General features: G+C 37.0%; 1 long non-coding RNA gene across 1 annotated transcript; it reads right to left on the reverse strand.

Annotated features, from left to right (window-relative positions):
• Positions 1–10526: 10526 nt before the first annotated feature.
• On the reverse strand, positions 10527–11655 carry LOC141913932 (uncharacterized). Its single transcript, XR_012620669.1, has 3 exons — positions 11345–11655; positions 10951–11143; positions 10527–10875 (listed from the first exon to the last, which is right to left on the reverse strand). It is a non-coding gene; the product is annotated as an uncharacterized LOC141913932 (long non-coding RNA).
• Between the last annotated feature and the right edge of the window lie 12225 nt (positions 11656–23880).

Below are 23880 nucleotides of genomic sequence, written 5' to 3' on the forward strand. Positions count from 1 at the left end.
ATTGAAGGAAAAAACTAATTTCAAAGATTCCAAGCCTAAACAATAAGCTTAATTGAAGACAATAACTTATTTCATAGATTGCAAGCCTAAACAATGGGTTCAATTCAAACATTCTAATTTAAGCCAAAACAACGAGTTAATTAAATACAATACCTAATTTCAAAGTCTCAAAGCCTAAACAATGAGTTTAATTGAAGAAAATAACTTATTTTATAAATTCAAAGCCAAAACAATGAAGACAATAACTCATTTCAAAGATTCCAAGCCTAAACAAAAAGCTTAATTGAAGGCAATAAGTAACTTCATAGATTAATTGATGGCAATAACTACTTTCAAAGATTCCAAGCCTAAACAAAGAGCTTAATTGAAGACAATTACTAATTTCAAAGATTCAAAGCCCGAACAATGAGTTTAATTTGAGACAATAACTAATTATATAGATTCATCGCACGAAAATGAGTTTAATTTGAGTTTGAATTAAGGCAATAACTAATTTCAAATATTTTAAGCCTAAACAATGAGTTTAATTGAAGAAAATAACTAATTTCAAAGATTAAAAGCCCAAACAATGAGTTTGATTGAAGCCAATAACGTATTTCATAAATTCAACAAACATTAAGCATAGACAATGAGTTTAATTGAAGACGATAATTAATCTCAAAGATTCAAAGCCCAAACAATGAGTTTAATTGAAGAAAAAGATTAATTTCAAAGGGTCAAAGCCTAAACAATAAGTTAAATTCAAGACAATAAATTATTACATAGATTGCAAGCCTAAACAATGGGTTTAATTGAAAACAAAAACTAATTTTATAGATGAATTGAAGACAATTACTAATTTCAAAGATTCCAAGCCTAAACAATAAGCTTAATTGAAGACAATAACTTATTTCATAGATTACAAGCCTAAACAATGGGTTCAATTCAAACATTCTAATCTAAGCCAAAACAACGAGTTTAATTAAACACAATAACTAATTACAAAGCCTCAAAGCCTAAACAATGAGTTTAATTGAAGAAAATAACTTATTTCATAAATTCAAAGCCAAAACAATGAAAAGAATAACTTCTTTCAAAGATTCCAAGCCTAAACAAAAAGCCTAATTGAAGGCAATAACTAACTTCATAGATTAATTGATGGCAATAACTAATTTCAAGATTCCAAGCCTAAACAAAGAGCTTAATTGAAGACAATTACTAATTTCAAAGATTCAAACCCATACAATGAGTTTAATTGGAGACAATAAATAATTACATACATTCATAGCACAAAAATGAGTTTAATTTGAGTTTGAATTAAGGCAATAACTAATTTCATAGATTCAAAGCCTAAACAATGAGTTTAATTGAAGGCAATAACTAATTTCAACCATTTTAAGCCTAAACAATGAGTTGAATCGAAGACAATAACTGATTCAAAAGATTCAAAGCCTAAACAATTGGTGAAATTGAAGAAAACAACTAATTTCATAGATTCCAAGCCCCAGCAATGAGTTTAATTGAAGACAATAACTAATTTTAAACATTTTTAGCATAAACAATGAGTTTAATTGAAGACGATAACTAATTTCAAAGCTTCAAAGCCCAAACAATGAGTTTAATTGAAGAAAATGATTAATTTCAAAGGGTCAAAGCCTAAACAATAAGTTAAAATAAAGACAATAAATTATTAAATAGAATGCAAGCCTAAACAAAGGGTTTAATTGAAAACAAAAACTAATTTTATAGATGAATTGAAGGAAAAAACTAATTTCAAAGATTCCAAGCCTAAACAATAAGCTTAATTGAAGACAATAACTTATTTCATGGATTGCAAGCCTAAACAATGGATTCAATTCAAACATTCTAATTTAAGCCAAAACAACGAGTTTAATTTAATACAATAACTAATTTCAAAGCCTCAAAGCCTAAACAATGAGTTTAATTGAAGAAAATAACTTATTTTATAAATTCAAAGCCAAAACAATGAAGACAATAACTCATTTCAAAGATTCCAAGCCCAAACAAAAAGCTTAATTGATGGCAATAACTAATTTCAAAGATTCCAAGCCTAAACAAAGAGCTTAATTGAAGACAATTACTAATTTCAAAGATTCAAAGCCCGAACAATGAGTTTAATTCGAGAGACAATAACTAATTATATAGATTCATAGCACAAAAATGAGTTTAATTTGAGTTTGAATTAAGACAATAACTTATTTCAAATATTTTTAGCCTAAACAATGAGTTTAATTGAAGAAAATAACTAATTTCAAAGATTAAAAGCCCAAACAATGAGTTTGATTGAAGCCAATAACTTATTTCATAAATTCAACAACAAAAGAATGCGTTACATTGAAGACAATAACTAATTTCAAACATTTTAGCATAAAAAATGAGTTCAATTGAAGACAATAACTAATTTCAAAGATTCAAAGCCAAGAACAATGAGTTTAATTGAAGACGATAACTAATTTCAAAGATTCAAAGCCTAAACAACAAGTTCAATTGAATAATTTACTAATTTAATAGATTCAAAGCCCAGACAATGAGTTCTAATGCAACCGAAACAAGAAAAATAATTCATTACGATGTAATCTAACGATGTAAGTAAGGATTCAGTCTACTTCATGTAAATTCATCATTACTGGACTCATTAACCTAACTGAATGTTTTCTAAATAACAAAACAAGAAAATTCCAACTTACAGATTTATTTGTGTTTGTTTTTGAGCATATTCTCGGTTTATCTTTTCCTCGTGGAGAGAAGTGACATCCAAGCTACTGTAGTCAGCTCACAGGAGTCATCTATTGGGCGAGGTTGGTTTGATTAACATGGATTGGATATCAGGTCATGATGAGGCGAAAAAGAACCGGTACTAACAAATATTGGTTCAAGAAACTGGAAGCAGCGCAGTGACCCACCTGAAAAAAGTGATAACAACCATTTAACATCACAATCAAATCGACTAAACCAGAGGCTATCTATATTTCAAGTAGAAATGCTAATCACATACGTAACCTCAAGCCTGACCTAACTTAAATATCACATATAAAAAATGGGGCTTCAATGTTTACTCACCAATTCGTGTTTATAACTAAAGCATAGCAAATCTTGATGATGGGCTCAAGCATCGTTAGAATTCCTGTAGAAGCTACTATACTGTCGATGTTTTAGTTTAGTCAGCGCGTATTGGCAGCAATTAGGTATGTATGAGTTGAATGCTGAATGACACCATCTGAAAATAAAAACCATTAAAACATTAGTTCAACCTATTAGCAAGAGATAGTCTTCAGCTAGAAATGGGTTCAATTCGAATCGATGTATTACTGATTATTCCTTTCAATCACCGAGGACAATGTGTTACCGTATAAACCGGTCTATTCTTTGACCATTTTCAACGGACAGTGACAATTCGGGTCACAGCCGTACTACAGTTTGATAATATCTATCTGACCTTGAAAGCGTTTTATACTTCAAAATTGTACAGTATGGTATAGATATAACAGATGTTTTTACCACTCCCAGTAAAATAGGATATCAATCTCGTCGGCATCTCCTAATTTGAAATTCCTTTTAGTCGAGTTATGACTTGAACACAAATATCAAAACCGTTTCGATAGAATATCAATTTCATTTTCATTTTGTAAAACACCGAATATGCTCACGTAACGGTTTGTACCTCAACCATAGGGCTTGTGGGCGAGACAAAAATTGATAATAGATATTTTACACCCACTGAAACAGATGAATTCATTAATTTAACACCTTTCAGGTTTCCTTAGTATTTCAACAAAACTTAGATCTCTGCAATAAGGCATTTGGTGTTACCCAACAAATATCTATCAACCTTTAAACACCCAATAGGTTTCCCTAGTAGTTTTTTGAGTGGTATTTCTCCGCATTAGTGACAACGGCTTCCCTGACACTTAAACAAACCTTATACCCTAGCAATAAAACATTGATTTCACCAGAAAAATCGAAACCCTACAACTGCAGGCTTCCTCAGTAGTTTTGCAAACCTAACTACCCTGCATAGTATTACCCAACACACATTGTAAACTTTTCAACACCCCTAGTAATTTAACAATACCAAGATACCTGCAATGAGGTATCGGTATTAGCCCCAAAAAATTATTTATCAACTTACAACACCTCATAGCAAACCCTGGTAGTTTTACAAATCGTGTATCTCTGCAATGAGGCATTCGCGTTTAAGATCAAACTTCCAACACCTTTTAGGCTTCCATAGTAATTTAACAAATCGTGTATTACTGCTATAGGGCATTATTGGGTCCCACTATTGGTGTTGATCGGATTGGAAGTCTAATCTGGCGAACTCCTTCTTAATGGACGGCCTCTTTCTGCGTCTCTTAAGCCAACATCTTTTGGAGAGCTGGTGGGACGATTGTCTACTGGAACTGGGACCGAATTTAAAATTTCGAGTCGAACTCAAATGTTATCTGCCGGAACTGCCGACTCGAGAGGTCCGAGTTTCCGGAAAAATAAACACGTCTCTTACCTGTTTTTACATTAGCTTTACCGAGGACCGGTGAGAGATTCGTCAACACTCGTCTGTAACCTCGTCTACTTCCGCGAGAACGTTCTCCACAGTCGCGCTATTCGGAACAAATCTTACGTTACCGTGACCTTGAATTGCGAACGACCTTCACAGTCGCATGATTCGTTTGTATTTACGTTACCGTGACCTCCTTGACTTGCATACCATACGCATGGCCACAAATGCCAGAAAGCTTAGTATAGTCGAGGATCGGTGGCCGAGTGGTTTGCGCTGTTGACCGCTGCACTAATGCAAGTCATTTTTAGACTTTAAATGCGTGATATTTTGATATTTGTGTTCAAGTCATAATTCGACTAAATGGAATTTCAAATTAGGAGATGCCGACGATATTGATATCTCATTTTACTGGGAGTGGTAAAAATATCTGTTATATCTATACCATACTGTAGAATTTTGAAGTATAAAACGCTTTCGAGGTCAGATAGATATTATCAAACTGTAGTACGGCGGTGACCCGCATTGTCACTGTCCGTTGAAAATGGTCAAAGCATAGACCGGTTTATACGGTAACACATTGTCCTCGGTGTTTGAAAGGAATAATCAATAATACATCGATTCGAATTGAACCCATTTCTAGTTGAAGACTAACTCTTGCTAATAGGTTGAACTAATGTTTTAATGGTTTTTATTTTCAGATGGTGTCATTCAGCATTCAACTCATACATACCTAATTGCTGCCAATACGCGCTGACTAAACTAAAACATCGACAGTATAGTAGCTTCTACAGGAATTCTAACGATGCTTGAGCCCATCATCAAGGTTTGCTATGCTTTAGTTATAAACACAAATTGGTGAGTAAAAATTGAAGCCCCTTTTTTATATATGTGATTTAAGATAGGTCAGGCTTGAGGTTACGTATGTGATTAGCATTTCTACTTGAAATGTGAATAGCCTCTGGTTTAGTCGATTTGATTGTGATGTTAAATGGTTGTTATCACTATTTTCAGGTGGGCACCTTTTCAGTTGGGCCACTGCACTGCTGCCAGTTTGTTGAACCAACATTTGGTAGATTCCAGATCTTTTTCGCCTCATCAGGACCTGATATCCAATCAATGTTAATTAAACCAACCTGGCCCAATAGATGACTCCTGTGAGCTGACTACAGTAGCTTGGATGTCACTTCTCTCCACGAGGAAAAGATAAACCAAGAATATGCTCAAAACAAACACAAATAAATCTGTAAGTTGGAATTCCAATTTTGTTGTTATTTAGGAAACATTCAGTTAGGTTAATGAGTCCAGTAAAGGTGAATTTACTTAAAGTAGACTGAATCCTTATTCAGAAAGTTAGATTACATCGTAATGAACCTGATGTTCAGGCTTTGAATCTTTTGAATTAGTTATTGTCTTCAATTTAACTAATTCTTTTGGCTTTGAATTAATGAAATAAGTTATTGTCTTCAATTAAACTCATTGTTTGGGCTTTGAATCTTTGAAATTAGTTATCGTCTTCAATTAAACTCATTGTTTAGGCTTAAAATGTTTGAAATTAGTTATTGTCATCAATAAAAGTCATTTTTTATGCCTAAAATGTTTGAAATTAGTTATTGCCTTCGATTAAACTCCTTGTTTAGGCTTTGAATGTATGAAATTAGTTATTGTCTTCAATTACACTAATTGTTCAGGCTTTGAATCTTTTGAATTAGTTATTGTCTTCAATTTAAATCATTCTTTTGTTTTTGAATTTATAAAATAAGTTATTGTCTTTAATTAAACTCATTTTTGGGCTTTGAATCCTTGAAATTAGTTATTTCCTTCAATTAAACTCATTGTTTAGGCTTAAAATGTTTGAAATTAGTTATTGCCTTCAATTAAACTCTTTGATTAGGCTTTGAATCTATGAAATTAGTCATTGTCTTTAACTAAACTCATTATTTAGGCTTTGAATCTATGAAATAAGTTATTGCTTTAATTCAAACTCAAATTAAACTCATTTTGTCCTATGAATCTATTTAATTAGTTATTGTCTTCAATTAAACTTATTGCATGGGCTTTGAATCTTTGAAATTAGTAATTGTCTTCAATTAAGCTCTTTGTTTAGGCTTGGAATCCTTGAAATTAGTTATTGCCATCAATGAATGTATGAAGTAAGTTATTGCCTTCTATTAAGCTCTTTGTTTAGGCTTGGAATCTTTGAAATGAGTCATTGTCTTCATTGTTTTGGCTTTGAATTTAAAAAATATGTTAGTTTCTTCAATTAAACTCATTGTTAAGGCTTTGAGGCTTTGGAATTAGTTATTGTGTTCAATTAAGCTCATCGTTTAGGCTTTGCATCTTTGAAATTAGATATTGTGTTTAATTAAACTCGTTGTTTTGGCTTAAAATGTTTGGAATTAGTTTAATTAAGCCCATTGTTTAGGCTTGCAATTTATGAAATAAGTTATTGTCTTCAATTAAGCTTATTTTTTCGCTTGGAATCTTTGAAATTAGTTTTTTTCTTCTTAGACCCTTTGAAATTAATCATTTCCTTCAATTAAACTCATTGTCTGTGCTTTGAACCTTTGAAATTAGTATTAATTTGAACTCAAATTTATTATTTATTATTCATAATTTAAAATTAGCTCTTGTGTTAAATTTGATTTATTTTTTGGTTTTTTGTAATTAGTTAGAATACGATAATCCTAATAATGTGCCGCTATTCAAAATTTGTTCATAAGGAATTCATGGGGATAAAAAAACGGGCGTAAATTTCGAAACGACTGTATAAAATATTCCGTAGTTATCAGTAAGTAATTGAAGCTCTGGTCTTATATTAGCCGAAATTTCAATTTCACATTAAAACCACTTTGCTGCTGGAATAATTGGGACTCGAACCCAAATTATCTTGTATCATGCATCATGTCGTTATGGCGCCTACTCGTCAATCTAACTGCTGTATTCCATTGCTTTTCAATATTTCGGCTTAGTGAAAAAGAAATCTAAGGTCTAGTTGCATTATTTGCCGAAATCCTAGTTTCATTATTTGTCGAAATTTACATTACACCATAAAACCTCTGAACCACTGGAATAATCGGGACTCGAACCCAATGGCGTCGATATCAACTCGTCAATCTAAACTGTTGTATGTATTGATCTTGAAAGAGTTCTATCCAAGTTCGTTTTAGTTTCGGTTCGTTGATTTGACATTGTCCTACCTTAAAAACTCCTTCAAAATGGAAATGCTTTTGAAGGTGCTGAAAATTACTTTGATTTCAGCAAAGTGTTTAAAAGGATGTAATAGGTAAGCACAGTAAACAATCCGGAAAAAACCAATCTACCAACTTTCCAAATTCCAAAACATTTTTGACTTGAGCCACAACTGTTAAACTGTGCCCTGCCTACTGCAAAGTTTGATTGTCACTGGCACCGTTTAGATGTATGTAAATACAATTGTAATTTTGTTTTCCTTTGTTTTGAATTTCATAATCCATGGTGGACTCGATCCTGTTTATCTTCGACATCTTGGATATTTCATCGATTTCGCCTCCACACGGAACTTTGAAACGGCGAATTCTAAGCGCGAATTCACCAGCAGTTTCACGCTAAACGACCTATCATGACATAACATTCACGGAGCACTCAGTGAACAAAGGAATGCATCATAGCGTTAAAAACTCTATCTCGAGGATTCACCATACCATCGACTTAAATAGTTTCGCGACGCTGTCAACAGATTAAATGAAAAATGTGTTTGGACTATGAACTAAAACCTAAAAGCATTAATGGATTTACAACAACATTGGAAGATTTTCGGCACCTAATTCGGATTCAGTCAAACAGCCAGGTGAATATATTCTTCTCCTTATTGTATTGAATGTGTTAACATTGGACCTTCATCATAGCTTATTTGATAATACTGTATTTGATTACCTGTAGCCAGATACCAGTTTTGGTCGATCACCTATTCGATCTATTAATTTGACGCATTAGCGTTTCTAGTCGTTAGTATTTCACTGTGTCGTGGTTCCGGGCTATCCCAAAATTAATCATTTCAAAAATAGAATGCGATTGTCGAGAAATATGATGAAGGTTCTCACTCACCCCTCTCTTGTCTCTCTCCCTCGCTTTTCCTCTTCCTCTCTCTCTCTGCCTCCATTGTTTATGCAAATTAGCTCTTCTTCTCCATTGTACGTTTGGTCAATGCCAAATATTTCATCAAAATTAGTGACAAAAATTAGGGGTCAAAACATGAAATCCTGAATATTTCATTTTAGGGGCTTTTTGATCCAGAAACTAACTTGATATTCGTGATCAGCACCCCAAAAAACATATCTGTACCAAATTTCATTCAAATAGAGTGAAAAAATTTTTGACTTTGTACCCCATTTTTGGGGTGCATTTTTTGGCCAATTAAACCCTAATTTGGCCATGAAGATGAACTCCGATTTAAAATCCGATTGCAGATCCGGATTCTACACGCCAAAATACATCTTCCTGCCAAGCTTCGAAGGAATCAGAGAAAAAAAACTTTTCGCCGAAAAAAAACTCCTGGACCTGGACCTTAGATTTTTGCCATTTTTGGCCAAAAAATCGAATCTCTTCGATATGCTTGAAATTTTAGCCCTTACTATTTTTAGGGGTACTGATTCTAAATATGCAATCAGATTTTGAATATCTAAAAAACTCTGGGGTCCAAGGCCTTTTGAAAATTTAGGGGTCCCCCTAAAAATTCAAATTTCTCATTTTTGGGGCCCTGGATCCGAAAAATTCTTTCGGATTTGTGATTAGCACATCAAAATACATGTCTACACTGAATTTCATCGAAATCGGAGATAAAAAATATTTGACCCTTAACCCACATTTTAGGGGTTACCTAAGATTGCCATTTCTCTGATACACCGGTAACTAGACTTAACTCTTACTGTGTATGTTTGATAGGTGGCCTCAAATCATTCTATTAAGTTTCATGTATATTTTTAGGACGTTCGTACACGGTGGAACTATTGACGTTTGTTTGTGTTTGTTGATCAGGACTACATCAGATGAACTGGATAAATATGTGTGGGCAGAGAGGATAAACAAACGAACGAACTCGACTTCAGTTACAGTGAAATCTTATGTCCACGAGGACTAAATATGTGACGTTGCTGCTGATACGTTGCTGCTGATGAATACGTGTTTGAACTGAAAACTGAAAAATGTAAAACTGCTCCCGGCATGTAGAATCTGACGGATAGAAAACAACAAGGAACATAGAAGTTTAGGTGATATGCCATCCTATCCTATCTCTCTCTCTATCTCATTGTCTTCTTTCTTCTCACTCTCTCTCATTCTCCCGCTCCCTCTCTCATCCTCTCGCATTCTCGTTCTCCTCTCCCCCTCTCTCATTTTCCTTCCACTCTCATTCTCCTCTCATCCCTCTCTCATCCTCCCCGCTCTCATCCTCCCCGCTCTCTGTCTGTCTCGTTCTCCTTCTCTTTTCTCATTCTCCTCCCTTCTCTTATTCTCCTCACTCTCTGTCTCGCTCACTTCCAGATTGTTTCCATCTACCGGGTTGAGATAGGAAATAGTTCCTGTCTCTCCCGGTAGATGGCATTATTTTTTTGATAAAATGTGCTTAAGCAATGGATAAATATGACTTCCCCTGCAGGTTGTATACGTGCCGCTATAGCGTAGTTGGTAGGGTGCTGGGCTGCTAGCCGAATGGTTGGTGGTTCAAATCCCATAATTTTATTGATGATTCAATAAAATGTTGAATTTTACTTTTGCAAACAAGCTGTAAGAAATTCCTACTTTGAATTTGGAATAAATTTAATTTGGAATAATTTGTACTTTGCGTTTGTCCTTTCCGTTTTGACTTTGTCCTTTCCTTGAACGTGAGAAGTTGCGGAAGAGTTCTTTTCCGAGCGAGTCCTTTCCGAGGCCGAGTGGAATAGTTGTCTTTCTGGGGTAGAGTGTGAAGTTGTGAGGGGGAAGAGTCCTTTCCGGGGCAAAGTGCCCGAGACAAAGATTTTTAGTAGAGACGAGCATTTTATGTAGATGTACGTTTATTTATTTACGTTACTTTATAACATGCGGCAAAACGAATTAACGGAGGTCTGCGTCTCGAGGTTGGAAGATGGTGCTGTAGTCGGAGTAGAGTCTGCGTCTCGAGGTTTTTAAGATGTTTCTGTGGTCGGAGTAGAGTCTGCGTCTCGAGGTTTTAAGATGTTGCTGTAGTCGGAGTAGAGTCAGTATCTCGAGCTTTGAGGATGGTGCTGTAGTCTGAGGAGAGTCTGCGTCTCGAGGCTTTTAGATGGTGCTGTAGTCGGAGTAGAGTCAGTATCTCAAGCTTTGAGGATGGTGCTGTAGTCTGAGGAGAGTCTGCGTCTCGAGGTTTGGATTGGGAGTATAGTCTAAAAAACAAAAGATAAAAAGTCAGCTTATGAAAACGATCATTGAATATCCAAATTCTATGTTGGTAAAGTTACCTAATCTATCAAAGTTGGACCAGTAAACAGGTTGGCTTGGTTCTAGAAGGGTCAATGCGGTACGTAACAGCAAACTGTGGGTTGGTGCAATTATCAATGTGGTAGCAGCAGCAGCAGGTTCTGGATGTTGCGACAAACTAGCTGTGTACACATAGTTGTCTAAAGTAACGGACTGGTATAGGTTAAAAAAAACCTAAAAAGACAAAATATGTAAAAGTGCGAATAATCCAAGAAATTCCAGAAATAAATCAAAGACGAAACCAAAAGCGATTTGAAAAGTTAAGCCAAATGTTAAAAAATGTTTGGGTTCAACATCAAAACCATAAAGAAAACGCGATAATTATCGATACGGTCGATTCATAACTAAAACATTCGATTCCATGAAATTTCTAACCTTTTCAAAATGTGTGTGTAGACTAGAAATTGAACACCGGAAATCAACAACAGCGAACTCGCCCTTATCAGCAAATGCCCTCCGGGTAAGCAGTCATCCGTTTCAAGATGTAATCCGACATCAGTAGCAGCAACAGCAGTCTCCTCTCCATCGTCAGTTGTTCTTCACGCCTTGTTGCAGAGCTTTTATAGGTTGACCTTCATCACTGGGCCTCAGTTCTCGGACTGGCACAGGGAGGCTCGAACAACCCTTCTAATACATACGTCGACCAATCAGCCACGGTGCATCATCGAGGCGACCGGAATGGATCAATCAGAAGGCTCGATCGCGCATTCCTGTGGCAGACCCGAGTACGTGACGCTAATCCTCGAGAACCATTCAATTCGTGGCAAACATTTCCTATAGGTATTATAGGTCATCGAGTTTAATTCGACTATTCATAGACACACACATTGTTAAAGATAGAATGTGGAATACTAGGATTTTAGCCTAAAATTGCATACTGCAGTTTTATCTAAACTATCCAACAAACTTTATTGTAGATTTCCCTTCTATTTACGTCTCGTTTTGAACTATAATTCCGGCTCAATTTTACTATTTTCGAGTTTTGCTTCAGGAATATTGATGTTTGCTTAAAAGTTTGTCCAGTCACGCGGCACTTTTGTGTAGTAGAGCGTGTGGCAGGTCTCCGGTGAGTGATTCTCTATTGGATTGTCGTTTCGAGGCCGATTTTATGCACACGTTCACCAGACATCGCCGCGTACACGTCTACTCTGACTGGAAGCTGGTGAAGTTAAAAGAATCATTGAAGTTTTGTCAATTTACCTGGAGATTGATAGCTGCATTACTAACAAAATATCTACGGAATTCTCGCTGGGATTTTTTCGATTTCTTGAGGAATTAAACAAAAATAAAAAATTTCCCAAACCCTCACCAGTCAACTTAAAATATCAAACTAATATTGTAAAAAAGTCGAAGGCCCCTGGTGGAATTACTCCGCAACCTGGACCGGTATTGTGGGATAAATAAATAATTCAGCCAGAAACGACTGAATTAAACATAATTTACCCCACACCAGTTATTCTGTAGGACTCACGCATTAGCAACCTCATTCCAGGGAGGACAGCACTCTCGACTCGCCCGCTTACCGGAGATCAATTGCCACATCCTGACCCGCCTCCTCCGAGACTCGAACCTGGGCCACAGCGGTGACACGCTAGTCGCCGACCGACTAAGCCATCCGGTCCGCCCGATTGTAGCCGGTAAACATTCACACTTAATCGCCGACTATTCACATTCGGACAAAACACTGTGACGTCACAGTGTGGTGAAAGCCAATATCATTGAATATCAGAATAGGTTGTGCAGCAAGAATATCAGAATTATTTCAACGACTTAATATTTTCGAACTGGGCTCAAGCGGAGAGTTTTTTTGTTAAACTGCACTAGCAGTTGAGCGTGTGGCGTCCTCGCAACATGCCAGATTTTCACCAAGAACCTTATTGTCTGATGCACCACAGTATGGTTACACCAAAAACTGTTTTATTTCATTTTTGATTTTTTTCTATTTCGATTAGTTGATAAATTCCAAATATCCAATCGAATTGAAGTCATCTCAAGTCTTTGTGAAAACAAACTTGGCTTAGTTTCTGATATACCACAGTTGGTTACACTGAGATCCCAAAGCGACGGAGATCTCTGTCGAGACAACCACTTCCAGGACTGAGTGACCCCAGCTTTACATAGCGGTCCTGGAAAACTACATGCCATTATCTTCTGATAATGCGCTCCCATTTTCTCTCATCAGGGGCGATTAGGCGATGCCATACACCAAAATAAGTTTTATTAGGGTTTCTGCTGCTTTCACAGAAACCTTCTTGTAATTCTGTTGATTATTATTATTATTATTATTATCATTATTATTATTATTATTATTATAAATTTTCCACTTTCCATCCGAACATTTTTCATAAAATGTAACTCCTCTCAGATTCGACTACCAACAGCTTATAAGCGTAATTTTCAATTCTGTCAGAAATATAACTCAGCGCCTGACCATTTCGAATTTGCGTATAGTAATCTAATAAAACGAGAACAGTTGTATATTGTAGTATCTCAAATCACGCCAAAAATACAACCAATGACATAAAATATGCCAATCTTGCTAAAAGTGACGTATATTTTTACAACTGCAGCTGAGAGAAATGACTTGTGGCAAAAGGGGGATGAACGACAACTAATCGTGCTAAAGGTTTTAATGTAAAAAGTGTTTAAAGCTGTCCAACAATACGGGACCTCGTGTGGTGAAATACTTATTGTGACGTCGAGCGGGATTAGTTAAGAGTAAAACGCAAAAATCAGATTGACGTTTCTTGCCCCTTATCGATAGGTCACTTCGAAAATCAGTAACCTGGAGTCATAAACAGCGAACGACTCGATTTTTGATTTATTTACCCTCAGTTTTATTGAATCTAATTATAACACGACAATTGACGACTGAGGTTCAAATATGAATTCAATTCGAGATGTTTCAGAGTCAGTCAGTAACCGGGCCGTTGTTCAGTTTCATAATCGGATATTTTCCCAAAACCAACACAAGTAAATCCAATTACAAAACCCTCGTTGGCAACGATTAATAACATTGAAGGATATGGCAACGGTTGCCGCAACACTCAGAACTTCTTCCACACCCCTGGCCATTTGGAACGCAACCTATTCGAAAAAAAACATGAAATATTGAAAAAAGAATTAAGAGATGAAGCTAATTGTCGCTTAGATTGAGTCCCACCCCCGGAGAGTCGGTATGATAATTGCCCCTCGTTCATGTCGACTACTCAGGCGGAAGAACAGGAGTTTAGAAATACATGAACAATACTGCGCATCAATGAAATGAATATATCTCTGAAATGCTATCCACCGAACTAAGTCGTTCAAGCGAAAAAAAAAACACTCAACGAAAGCAATTTCGACTTATACATACATGTACATGTATGTACATGTACATGTACATGTACATGTATGTACATATACATGTACATGTACATATACATATACATAAACATATACATATACATATACATATACATATACATATACATATACATAGAATATAACTAATGGATTTTCTTTTTCAAATCGTGTATTTCTTCCCAGTCGTTACTCACCATTTGCAAATGCCGCGGCACTGACCATAATTACAACAAAAGAACATACGCGGGGTATCAAATGAGTAAACATTTTCAGCGCCTAGATTTCGATATAGATAAGTTAGTATAATGGAAATTTCGTAATAAAAAAAAAAAAAAAAACTGAGAACGAAGTTTCATCAAATTAGTCCCATCAGTTCGAAACAATTATGATTGTGGAAGTAATGAAAATATGCATATCTAATATTTGTCCGTAAAGATAGATTAATTTGAAGTCGATGAAATATCATCCGCTGTATATTTCGCAGTCAGAATGCGAGTGTTTTTTTCTGGTCCCAAGTGCGAGACGGCCACATCGCTATGGCGTTTGGCATCGCGGAAACACGTCTACAGGTTTCTATCTCTGGTTTTTTCGAAACCTTACATTGACAATGAAATGAAGGTTTGATTGCTAAATAATATTGAATATTCCAACGCCGGGCTTACCTTTCTTCTAACGTATTCAACTTTCGATATGAAAATATCTCGGTTTCGTCGAGAGCAGGAACGGTCGACGAATGGGTAAAACGCGCCGCGTTAAATAGCTCGTGCATCATACCAACGATTGCACAGCTTGATATCGAGTGAAATCGATATCGGCGTTTTGTTAAGCTTAATCGATACGCACCTGGCATTTAAAATCGTTATATCATCAAAATTCAATAACGTGAAGTACGTCGTCTGCCCTTCGGACTTTTGGGTGATCATGATATTTAACGAGCTGTCGCTTTTCATCATTTCTGAATATCGATTTATATCATACGTAATTTCAATATCTTCGATGATGCACGGGGCCTATATAGAACGCGTCATTCTGACATGTGACCAACAGTTCGTACGTACATCTACGATCATAGGTGACCATATTTTTTTTCGAATTATTTCATGATTTCAAGAACCGAGGACAATAGCATGACACAATAATGAACAGGTTCAGTCTTAATGACGTTCAATGGACGCGAGCACCGCTGGCTAGGTAATACCAGACTGAATCAAAATTGCTTCAAATCATCACTGCATTCGAAGAAATATCTCAGAACAATGAACATACACATTCAAAAACGGCCCTTGGCCATTATTTAGAAATAATAAGTGGCCGTATTGAAATTATTTAGAAATAATTTTTCTCAAGTGAAATTTGAAATATTGGTATTTGTATACTCATTGTATAATTTCAATGTCTATAAAATGCGAATACTTGAATGATTTCGTACCATGTACAATCTAATGGTATCGCTGGCTTCAGTTGGAAAAAGTCATCAGACAAAAGGCCAATTTTTACTTTTAAAATTCAAAAAAGTTTTGGCGCGAAAAAAATGTTCTGTCACGTTTTGCGATGCACGTGGTTATATCATTATTTACAACTGACGTCATCGGCAGATCGCAAGGCCCGCCCCACGTGTCAATCAAATATGGTTTATATGTATAATAGCCCTACTAAAAACAAATATGCAGTGTATCAATCCGTGATTTTCGGTACAATATCCGACGCCAAATACCTTTCTCTTAAAAGGAAGGAACTGATCGTACAGGTTTCCTAAACCTAATGAGCTACTTTTATTTCTACTTTTATTGAGCTACTTTCTATTTTTTTTTTACAATATTGCAAGCGGAAGGTCGGATGCGACAAAAGAAAAACAACCATATCTTAGATCAGACCTGTTTCCCGCTTTAGTTACATCCGGTATTTCACTACAAACGGTTTGAGAACATATTTCAGCCAATTTTCGGCCTAACTAATTAGTTTAACGTCTAGAAAAGGAGTTGAAATCTCTACTCACCCTGATACATTAGGCTTCACAGGTGATTTCGCAAGATCTCGAGTCATCGGTCGAATTGTCGGTTTAGTCACCACGCAGTAACCAGGTCCCGAGGAATCGCGAAAAGGCTTCATCTGAAAAATAAGAATAAAAACTTAAATTCAACTGAATTATTCGAAGCAGGTTAAACAGCCGAGTGAACTTAAGTTATCGTGTAAAAATACGTACTTACGGAAGCGTCCTGGGAACTTATCTATGAAAAAAATGTCGAGGATAATTCACAGTGTGTAACTCGGAATTAACTAGTTTTCTCAGTTAAATACGATTTTTGGAGGTTTTTGGTTGGAAATTCCAACCTCCAAACAGCACATTTAACTGAGAAAAAACTAGTTCCAAATTAATAACTCGGAATTAACCTAGAAAATCACTTTTAACTGAGAAAATTAGTTTATTCCGAGTTTATTCCGAGTCGCAAACTCGGAAATAACCTCGAATTTCTTTTTTTATAGATATGTCCCCAGGACGCTTCCGTACGCACTCTTTACCATATCTATAATACTATATTTCCGATCAACTCAGGTCATCGACATAATATGACAATCAGAGCGTAATACATTTACAAAGAAACAATTTAGAAAAATGGCACATGCGTAATTAAGTAACCGTTGATAAAACATACGCAAATCTCTTATTACATCATCATCTTAGTTGCATCAGAGCTCTGAACCTGATGGATTTGGATCGGCCGGAAATGTATTGGGGGATATGGCGCATTGTTACATATAATAACTACATATAGAATAATTACAGCAATGAAGATAATGATATTCATCACCGACATCAATGTTACACAGGGTACACATACGTTGCTGTCTAACTGTCTCATCCCATCAACCAGTTTCCACCGCGAACTCGTCGATGCATGTTCTAAGTTTAAGGCGCGTTCACACGACGAAATTTATACCGGTTTAAATTTGGTTCGGTCCAATTTAGACCGGACCAAGCGTTCACACGGGTAAAATACCGTTCAAAATTAGACGGGTCAAGTTTAGAGCTTCGGATTGCGCGGCTTTACAGGGCTGAACACGTATCTGCTAAACTTTCTGGTTATTAGCGCGTCAGACTTTATACGGCAGTAAGAACGATACTTACACACTAGTGTACGAATAACTAGGTGACATTGACCAGAGGAAATGAACTGGAACAAAAGTTTATTATGGGGGAGAGAATCCGAAAAGGTCACCATTTAAACACACATTGAAGTGCGAATCATATGTCCACGCAGTGTTGATGAATAAGATCTTGCAATTTGAATAAATCCTAAAATTGTAATATTAGGTTAAATTAGCTGATAATTATACGGGAAAAATATACCAATTAAAGAACAATTAATGATTTATGACAATCCGATCTTTCGACGCTGTTGAATTCGAAAACCTCGGACGTTTTTTTGAAGATTGCGCATACAAGTATCCACGCTTGATAACTCTTAGTTGACCCTGTACAGATGTTGATTCGATTTTCGAGTTTATTTTGACGGTGTAATATAATGACTTGTAAAATCGTTCACCTTTTCTATGATAAATCCACGGATTTATTTCACCCACATCGCAACATATCAATAACCGAGTTATAACCGACACGTTCGTATAATCAACCGTTTATAGATACAGATATCGATTACAGAAGAAACGGTTTTAATATCGAGTTGTTTGATTGAACTGACCGAATGAAAAAGCCGCCATCTTGATTTCGATTAATTGAACGAAACTACAACGTCTAAAAATACATTTTCAGTTTTTTGTAACGACAATTATACTACAGTTAAACATTTTATCGATAGTTTCAATCGGAATGATAAATCCGCGTAAAAACGGGTTCATCTACGGATGATGAGGCCCTGACGTTTTTCCACGAGAGACGGCTTATGACGACATCCAGACTGTGAACCAGATCTCCAGTGTGAAGTATTGATAGAGTCTCCCGAGCGTTGGTCAATGGATGGCCACTTACGTGTGTATGATATATTGTACGCCAATCCATGGTGAGTTAATTCATAGAATTATAAGCGAACGTGAAAGCCGACTCCTCGGTACAAAATTACGCTGGTTGCCGGTATTTATTAGTCCAACTCTTAATGAGCGTATTTCATTATTTTAAAGTAGTCAACACTTGACAAAATCTCGAAAAAGGGAATCCCCACGCTCGCGGAGAATAAATTAACGTAAATATTTCTATGAATCTATTGTTCGTCGCCACCGTCGAGGGCGCTGGACAAAAGGCAAGATTGAGGATTTTTGAGACGACGCCCTTCCCGTTCACTTTCATCCTCCCCCGGCAGGGATTCGAACCTGATGGCATCGAAATTGCCATGGCACGAAACCCTGCCACAATCGACCGTGTGCGCAGATACATGCGCAGTTCAGATGATGTGATTTTTAGCCAATCAGTTATCCCGTTTTATTTTAGCCCGGGTTTTCCCATTTATAGTTCCTCCTTGAAATTTGCCTCAACGATTATACAACGAGCAATCTGATTGGTGCCGCCAGTTTTCGTTCGGATAGTGCGCATGTAACTGCGCACATGGTCGTCTATGGCAGGGGTTCGTGCCGTGGCTGAGTGTAGCGATGCCATCAGGTTCGGGTCCCTGCAGAGGGAGGATGGTTCACTTTTAGTTCTACGGTTAGTTTAATAACCGTTGATTATACACCGTATCCGTATTATGACGATAAGACCTTGAGTAGTACTTCATTCAACGTTTCGACTTTATTCTAATCGTCGTCATCAGGAGTGTATCAGTCAGCCAACCAACTTCCAAAACTATCCTAAAATATCGACGATCATGGCATTTTCTTGCGGCTAATCATCCGGGCTTAATTGATAGGTGGGTATATGTCAGTTTAGCTTTCAACCCAATCGGTTTCCTAGTAAAAAGATTTTAGTCCAAACCTAAGGTTGTTTATCAACACTGTAGTATTATACATTTCGTTAGCAAATGGACGCAGCTTCCGAGTACATCTCTCGTGTCCAGTGCACATTCGATGGAACGACGATGTTAAACCCGAAATAATTTCCAGACTCATCACAAACTGAATTGCCACAACGAAAGTGGCGCAGATATGCCATGATATAGAAGAATTTAGGCCTGAGACCCAATTATTCAAGCGGCTAAGTGATTCGATACATCGCTAGTACCGTAGATCTCGCTTAATTCGAAATTTTCCAATTCGGATTGAATATTCGGTCGGTTAAACCGGATCCACGTAAACTATTATTCAGAATTAGGATTTTACTTAATAATTCGGAGAAGGATATCGCTTAGATATACATTTCGGGGTAGAATGCTTTTTGCGACATCTTGCGGGCCCAGCCAAGAGAAATGGACGATATTGACGTTCCTTGCCGTTTATGGAACGGTGCATCCCGTTTGTCACTACGAAAATCTTCACCGACGAATCATCAACAGTTAACAACCCGATCACTGATTTTTTTTACTCGCGGTTTTATTGAATCTGATTATAACACGAGATTTGACGACCGAGTTACAAATATAATTTCAATTCGAGCTTTTCCTAGTCAGTCATCAACCTGACAGCGGTTCAGTTTCATAATCGGATATTTCCCAAACCACCAAAAATACATCCAATTACAAACCCTTACTGCCAACGATTAGTAACATTGAAACAGTCTACAATGGTTGCTGCAACAATCAGAACTTCTGACACACGATTTGCCATTTGCAGTGCAACCTATTCGATAAAAAATAAAATTGAAAAGAAAAATTTCGAAACGAATTTTCACTTGAATTGAGTCGCACCCCCGTTAAGAGTATGATAATTGCCCCTCGCTCATATCGATTATTCAGACGGACAAACAGGAATTAAGAAAATACATGGACAATATCGCAAGTCGATGAAATCAATATATCTCTGACACGATATCGACCAAATTATGTCGTTCAAGCGAAAAAAATACTAAACGTTTTCTTAAAATAATTGCGACTTATATGTATATATTATTTATATTATTCATGGAAATTCTTTTTTGAAACCGTGTTTTCTTCCCAGTGGTTACTCACCATTTGCAAATGCCGCGGCACTGACCACAATTACGACAATAGAACAAACACGGGGTATCAAATGAGCAAACATTTTCAGTACCTAGAATAAATTCGACAAAGATGAATTAGCAATTTGGTATTTCGGTAAATTACCAGCAATTTGGTATTTTGGTAAATTACACATTCCGATCATTAAACAGTTTCCAGTAGGCGCTCGGTGAACAAAATCTACCGCGTTTGTAATAATGCCGCTTAAGAAAACTGATAACGAAACTTCATCGAATTGGTCTTATCAGGTCGTAACAATAATGATAACGGAATACCGAGAATATTTGTTCGTAATATTTAATTAATGTGAAGTCGTTAAAATGGCATGCTCTGCATATTTTGTAGTCGGATTCCGAGTTTCTGCCGCGAGTTTTTTTCCGGTCCCAAGTGCGAGGCGGCCACATCGCTTCGGCGTTTGGCATCGCAGAAACACGCTTACAAGTTTCTATGTCTTGTTTCTTTGTACATACGTCGACAACGAACGCTTGATCGCCGAATAATTGAATATTTCGACGCCGGGCTTACCTTAGTGACTTCTTCCAACCGATTCAACTTTCGAAATGAGAATATCTCCTTTTTGCCGAGAGCAGGAACTCTTCGCCGAATGAATAAAACACGCTGCGTGTGAAATAGCTGATGAAAAATACCAATGATTGCACACCTGTATATTGAGCGAAATCTATATCGCCGTTTCGTTAAGCCGAATCGATGCGCATCGGGCATTCCGATATCGATCAACGCGTATCATAATTCACTAACGTGAAGTACATTGTTTGTCATTCGGTCGTACGGGCGATCAATAAATTTACTGAGCTGTCGCTTTTCGAATTTCTGAATATTTATTTTCTACACGCCATTTCAATATTTTAACAGATCTACGGTGCCTATATGGAACGCTTCATTTTTTGAGTAAAAGAAATAGACTTTATAAGGGTTCATTGTTATCATGGCGAACTCGCACGAAATCAGCGAGCATATACTACGGGCCGTATTTCTTGACCTACACGGGTATATAATACATACTGAAAACTGCTGTCGTGCGTAGAAAGTTTAGACCGTTTTTACTGTTTAACAACTGCGCCTCGAGGCATTCGTCATATATATACGCCTCGCTGTAATATCTATTCAGCATCTCTCTCGGCTAGAATCGATTTCTAGAAAACGCGCCGAGATATGCAAAATATTTCAAAATGCGACAGGTATTGCTACGCTATACTTAAGGATGAGGCCTGATCTGCTTTATAGCTTTAAATCGTACGCAATATTCGGATTTCGTCGACAGGTAATCTTTGATTCCTGAGCAATTTTTTTTGTGTCGCCAAATAGGCATAAGATTCAAGGCAACGCTAACCACGCAGGTATTTAAATTTGACTAAAAATGACAGAAGTTTTCTATTACGCGAAATCTTTTCCGTACCGATAATTCATTCCTTATTCAAATTTTACTATGAGGGGTTTTAATAGAAGGGCGACGTGGCTTGAACTTGCTGACTAGTTTATGAAAATTTCCTAAGGGGTAGTGGTGTGGGGGTATGAGGTAATGTACGCAATTGAAGATGGCCAAAATAAAGCGACATGCAAGTCCTTCTCACACAAATGTTTCATGCATTGAACATGCATTGCTGATACTTGTGCGGCCTATTCAAGACTCGGTAAGTCTCGTATCAGAGATATACTTGTGTTCAATGAGATCGAGTTGATTCACGTTTCATGTTCCAAATATCGATCAAATCAACAGCGGTTTCGATGTCATTAGGTTTTGTACATCGTTTCTGTCTAAGCAGTTATGGATTAAAATTATAGATTAGAAAAAATTGATTCGAAAATTGCAAAAATGATTCGATCTTTCTCTCGATCCAATATCGGTAACCTAATTTTTTCTTTTGATAACATAACGTTCGCAATCGATATGAATAACAATCAGTAATTATATTCGATTTTGAATGCCTATTGATTGGAAAGTAAAATTGATGAACCCGTAATATGAACAAGAATGAAAACTAGAATAGCTGCAAAAATCATCATTCCTTTGTTCGCTCGCGTTATTCATATTTTCTTGGTATGCAGCATGCAACATTCGCATTCTTATTGAAAACGTTTGAAGAATGTTCGACTCGGTGGAGCGAATTTTCTGATTGGATGAAATCGGATCGTGACCTGACCAATAAACGATTCTGTGATACCTGACGAATTTCGTTCATTCTGTCGCAGTGATGTTGTTCGGTATGGAGCAGCGACTGAGAGCGCTGTTTATAGCGTCGCTGATCGTCTGTCAAGTTCGCATCGCTTGCGCTGATCGCGCAGACTCTATCGAGGAATCGTCTGTGACGGTAAGTTCGTCTTGTAACAACACGTGGTACCCGCTAGATTCTACGTCCGGTTACATCGTTTCACCGAATTACCCTTCGTTGACGCTCGGTGTTGAATGTCGTTGGTTCGTCGACAGCTCTTTACCGGGAACGTTTCACGTCCAGGTTTACTACGACATTGAGCCATCATTATTCTGCAATGATAACTATATTCTCGTCCATGAGTCTGGTAACCGATTGTGCGGTTATGGTAAACCTGAAATCCAACGTAACGATTCGATCTCGTTGATGTTTAGGAGTAACGTCGATGGTACGCGAGGTAGTCGGCTTTATGTCGTATATCGATATGATCGAAGTCGATTGAAGATCAGCCACGGATGCGGGATAAGGGATTTTCAAGTTAATGAATTGAAAACATCGACCGGGTACAAATTCACGATGTTCTTTCATAATGGATGTCAGCTGTTCGTCGAATGGATCGGCATCCCGGATGGTTTGGCGATTAATGTAACCTTTGTTGATTTGGACCTTAAACTATTTCCTCGCGCTGATGTCGATCCAGCGGCGAGTTTTCGAATCTATGATGGCTGGAACAGTAGCAGTGAACCGATAGCAATCATAGGCGTACAGAGCGGACAACAGCCGTCATCGTTTTATACCAAAACTAACAAAGCAATGATTTCTGCGTCAGGGCAACGCGAAACGACGACTAAACTTATGTTTCAAATGTATGAAATATCAGATTGGAACGTATCTAATCCGTTGTTTCAGATCTCTAATAACGAGTCGGGAGTGCTCATTCCCGATGACAACAGTTTACACGTAATAACTCGATCAAAACACTTACACTGCTGGTCTATCACAGTGCAGGTGTTACAGTACGTCGTCTTCAACTGGACACGTGATCTCAGCACATCCGGTGACGTCATTGGTGTATATAAACAAGAAGGGTTACGTGTTGTAGGAACTGATATTTTACTCGGTTACAACCACCTGGAATCACTGAGTGTCAAATCTGACGGATTTCTCGTCATACTGTGCGTCCTAACGAGACCGTACATCACAGAATCGAATACGAGAATAGGCTTCAGAGTAATATCAATATCGATGTCAAAATTGCGCATCACTAAACTCAGGGTAAGTGTCAAATTATACATGCTCTTTAATGCAAGCC

The sequence above is a fragment of the Tubulanus polymorphus genome, chromosome 12 (genome assembly GCF_964204645.1).
Source record: "Tubulanus polymorphus chromosome 12, tnTubPoly1.2, whole genome shotgun sequence".
Lineage (NCBI taxonomy): Eukaryota > Metazoa > Nemertea > Palaeonemertea > Tubulaniformes > Tubulanidae > Tubulanus > Tubulanus polymorphus.